The sequence below is a fragment of the Mus caroli genome, chromosome 15 (assembly GCF_900094665.2).
Source record: "Mus caroli chromosome 15, CAROLI_EIJ_v1.1, whole genome shotgun sequence".
NCBI lineage: Eukaryota > Metazoa > Chordata > Mammalia > Rodentia > Muridae > Mus > Mus caroli.
Window position 1 is genome coordinate 71,344,966 of NC_034584.1, and position 5,380 is coordinate 71,350,345.

Here is a 5,380-nt window from a genome sequence, read left to right on the forward strand (position 1 = left end):
AGAGCAGTTTGACCACTAGGTGCACATTAAAAGCAATACATACATAACCAGAAATTCTTTCTCACCGTCGCCGCTACTGTCCCAGGGATGCACTTTAATTCCATTGGTCCTTTAGATGGCCTGACCCTTGGCAAGGTCTCCACCCACCGTCCTGTCACCACCAATGCCAGCCTCAACAGCATCACCAGCTCTGTCACTACCTGGAATTCACTTAGTAATAAACAAAGGGTGAGCTGGTCCTGTTGCTGCAGGAGAGGAAGGGCCATGGCCGCAGCCCACAGCGCCCATGGGGAAGGAGAGGGAGGAGCCGCTGTGTCTTCTCCATATTCAAAACCCTCTCTCTGGCTTTCACCCATTATCAGTGCCTCAGTTTCCCCAGACATCTCATTGCTCCCTCCTGCAGAGTGCAGCCTGTGTGCTTCCAGGCCCCTTTCCCTATCCTCTAGCCTTCTCTGCCCCCACCCCCCTTCAGACTCTCGCTGCTGGCTTCTCTGCCCCCACCCCCCTTCAGACTCTCGCTGCTGGCTTCTCTTTGACCCACATTAACCTTGTTCTCAGCCACAGAAACACAAACTCCTCAGTGTTCAGTCCACAGACTTGCTCTCACCTGCTTCCCCTCTAACAAAATACCCCCACTCTTGCCCACTGTGTCCACGCCATCGTCCTTGACCCCTGTGCTGCTTAGGGACGGGTGTCCCTGAAGCAATCTTACTGCAGTCTTGTGGGTTTGGATGAGTTCTGCAGACACAACTCACCTGCCGTCCTATTGCTTCAGCAGCCCTGACGTTTGTCTCATTGTGTGGATGCGTTTTGAGCCTGCTACAAGGATATACACGTCCAGTGCAAGGAAGGTGACCCCAGAGGCTGCCCTCTTCATTGACTAAGCAGGACCTTCAGTGGCTTTCCACACCTGACCAGACACCGGGCAGGGAATTTAACAGTGAAGATCCTCCTGGTCATCCTGGCTGCACAGACATGTTGTCCAATTGCTTTCAGAGCCCTGTTGATACCTTTCATTGCTGTAGAGATCCTTCTAGAGGCCTTGGCCTTAGCTAGGGTCACTGAAGTTACATTCATTATGTCCCTGGCCATTGAAACCAGGTGTCTGAGTTCAGTTTCGTCTGACAACTTGCTTGCTTTAACCACAGCCACATTGGTAGCAGAGATGGCAGTAGCTGCTACTCACAGCCCTGGTTCAACTCCTAAGACCTGCAGACTGCCCCCTATGTGAACGGGGCCTGAATTAGACTGGCCACCACGTTGGAGATGGCACAACCCTGCGCATCTTTCATCTTGTCACCCTGGGCTCAGCGCTTCCTGATGGTCACTGTGAGCTTCCTTTTCAGATGAAGGAAACCGTCTAAAACCTCTTCCTGTGCTACTGTTTTTGAAGGCTGTCGCTGTCGCCCACAGCCTTGTTTGCTCCGTGCTTCATGAGACGTCATGTAGCACAGCTCCTGCTCCTGTGATAGATGAGGCAAAGCACCTGCGCCTCGCTGAACACGTGAAAACCACGCACAAAGACTCAAGAGCATGTGCGACCCAGCTGTAGTAAGTGCCAGGCCAGAAGTTGAATTACCCCTGAATTTGGATGGTGTAACCTGGGAATTTCTCTTGAGGATAAGGACCCTGGCCATCCTCAGTCTCCAGTCATGCAAGCTGTCTTCTGACCACGCTGACTTTGGAAGCTGTCNCACNCTTCCTGATATTCAGGGAGNTCTGAGTAGAACAGNGANGAGTCCCAAATGCTACCTGAGAACTCTGCGGCAAAGACTGTGTGTGGAGCGCAAACTCAAGCAAATCCCTGCCCACCCTTGGATGATGTCAGAGCAGGGGTGAAGAGGTACCCTCCTCCCCTGCTGGGCCTCTGCTTTGTGCCTTCAACCCCTCCCTCTCCTTCTAGCCCTGCTGTCCTGTCTTCCATCTATGCCTCCAGTCCAGGGTCACTCACAGTCTCTCCTGACCCCTGGCTGTGACCCTGGTCCTGGTCTCTCTGGGTTTTGGGAAGGATGCTGGCACTTGGTTTTCCATCCCTGATGTGTTGCACATCCCAGTCTGTCATCACATCCTCTGAGAGAGAACTCCCTTTCCCACGGAATGGGGCTTAACAAGGACGCTTAGGATTAAACCCAGCTCCGTGCAGCTGCACCACAGGCTCTCTGCCTTCTAAACCCACAGAAGGATCCTGCTGTTGTTACAGCTCCTCAGATGGGAGGAAAGTGACTGAGCCAGAACCTGGATCACAGGTTGATTTTGTCTACACTTTTCTGACTTGTCCTAAAACAAGGTTCTTGAGTCCTCTCTCCTACAAGGAGAAATTTGACTCTAATTTCTTTGCACTAGGATTTCAAATGCAACTTTTCAGAGTACCTACAATGCACTCTCTCTCTCTCTCTCTCTCTCTCTCTCTCTCTCTCTCTATATATATATATATATATATATATATATATATATATAAAATCATTGCTCTCTTCAGACACACCAGAAGAGGGCATCAGATCCCATTACAGATGGTTATGAACCACCATGTGGTTGCTGGGAATTGAACTCAGGACCTCTGGAAGAACAGTCAGTGCTCTTAACCACTGAGCCATCTCTCCAGCCTGCACTGACCATATTTTAAGCTCTCCGTGTATATTATGACCCTATTTTTTTTTCTTACAGTAAACCTCAATGTCGATAACACTAAGTCAGGAAGTGGTAACTGACTTGCCTGTGTCACGTAACTCACAGATGTGGTCCTGCTACCTATAGGCATCAGAAGGAAGGCAGTGTCCTCCTGTCCTGTCAGAGTCCTAGTGAAAGGTGATCAGCTGAAGATGCAGCCAAGAGAAGGGATTGAATGGGCACCTGGGAGAGATAAGGAGCATGGTCTGGCATCTGAAGGTGGGAACTGGGTGTAGCAACAGTAACAGCTAATATCAATTGTGAATATGGTACATGGGTATGGACTTTTGTCAAAAGCCATCTTTGACAGGTCAGGGGAAACTGAGGCAAGGGCATAGAGTTGGTGATTCCTCACTCAGTAGACTTTTCTCTGAGGGAATAAAGCCCACACTCCCTGTGCCTGGGAAGAAGCCTCTGAAGTCTTTGGGGACTGGTGAGGTAGAAAAATAAAAAGGGGGAGAAGGAATCCTGCACACACACTCACACACACACATACACACACACACATGCAGACACACATACACACATACATGCAGACACACATACACAGACATACATACAGGCATACACACACTCATATACATATTCACACACATGCAGACACAAACATGCAGACACACAGAGATACAGAAATGCACACACATACATATACTTACACACTCATACACACAGCACAGTTGGTAGGTGAAGCAAAACAAGCTCCAGCACTTTATTTTTTTTCCACATCTTATATATCCAAGCAAAATCTTTCAAACAACCTAAAAATTACAATGTGCGCTGTGCGTGGTGGTGCACGCCTTTAATCCCAGCACTTGGGAGGCAGAGGCAGGTGAATTTCTGAGTTCGAGGCCAGCCTGGTCTACAGAGTGAGTTCCAGGACAGCCAGGGCTACACAGAGAAACCCTGTCTCAAACCCTCCCCCCTCAAAAAAAATTAAAAAAATAAAATTACGATGTGACTATATTCTATTAGTCTTTTAACAAATGATTATTAAAAAAACCAGTATGTTCCCAAATACCTTTTTTGAGAAAAACATTTTATATATCACAGGTGAAGAAAAAAGCAAATTATTCCCAAGAATCTACAACATTTGTAACTAAGCAACTTGTTATAGGTTAACAATGTGTAAGCAAGCAAGATAATTTTCTCAGGCAGTTTGTCTTTCCTGGAAGGCTACAATTTGCAGTTAGAAAGCAAGAATCAGTTATTTTTTTTATTTTTCTTAAAAGACAATCTTATAAAAATCTTAACAGAATCACAAATCTAAACATTTATAATTTTTAAAAAATGAGTCATTTCTATCTTAAATTCTCAGTGCATTAATAATCTACTAATTATCATTTTTTAAATTAAATTATATCAGGAAGCCGAGGGCAAAAAATGGGTATAGGAAGTCAACTATCACCTTGATCACAAGCCCAGTTGATACCACAAAGAGTAGTACCAGCCAGTCTTTTATTGCTCTTGTTTCCTGACATTAAAAAATCCCTAGTCAACCATTAAAAGGGTGCCTTTCTGAACTTCAAATTGTTTTCTAGGATTTTCTATATCACAGTTACTAGCAAAAACATCTTTTTAAAAATATGTATTTATTTATTCTTTGTATGTGAGTACATTGTCACTCTTCAGACACACCAGAAGAGGGCATTGGATCCCATTACAGATGGCTGTGAGCCACCATGTGGTTGTTGGGAATTGAACTCAGGACCTCTGGAAGAGCAGTCAGTGCTCTTAACTACTGAGCTATCTCTCCAGACCCCTAACATGAACATCTTAACCTAATGTCTCAATCTCCAAACTCTAAGTGTGGTGGTCATTGCTGACAATCTACATTTCTAAGTTCTTTTTGAGGGTGGTGATTGTTGCTCCAGTACCAATGTTAGAAAAAGATGAAACATTATTGTTGTGAGCACCCATGATACTGCTCAGTGAGGGGCTGGAAGCCCCCTTAGAATCTTCACACAAGACATAGATTAGGAAGGACGTGAAGACTTCAAAAACAGCAAGCAGAGTGATGCTTCATAACAGCAAGAAGTCCTCAGGACTCTGCCTCTCCAAGGCACACCAATCATGGTTGTGCTAACTGTTACATGAGTTCTAACACCTTTTGATGCTCCTCTAGCACCGACCTCTACAAGCTTCCATGCTAGGGTTCATGGCTCTGTGAGCAGGAGACCCAGAATCTGTGCATACGCTCTGTCTACATACAGCATCCTGTCCTGAGATGACCAAGTGATCGATGCTTGGATCTGTTTCCTGAGGATCTCACAACTGTTACCCCACTTGAGGTCTTCCCTGGGAGTGGCATCGCTGTCAGCCTGCACACAGTACCCTCAGGGTGGGTGATGGGAACAGCCACTTCCCTTGGTTTTGTATTATTCTATTGTAGTTCGTCAAAAGACCCTCACTCACAAAGACCACAAGACCACCATCATTACTGCAAACTGCATGAGGATTTTTATTGATCCAACATGTTGGGGACTCCCCTCTCAACACACAGGCCAGAGGAGAGACCCAGAACAAAGAAAGAACACAATTTTATATATCTTTGTAAGGGGCAGATTTGAGCAACAGGGCAGCTGTCTTATTTTCATTGCTATAGCAAGTAACCCTTTCAGGCATTGATTGGTTTGTATAGTGACTAAGTAACTCTTTGGCCTCGTCCCTCACTTTGCTTGCCCCCATGGTGGGTTATTATGATTTGGTCAGCAAA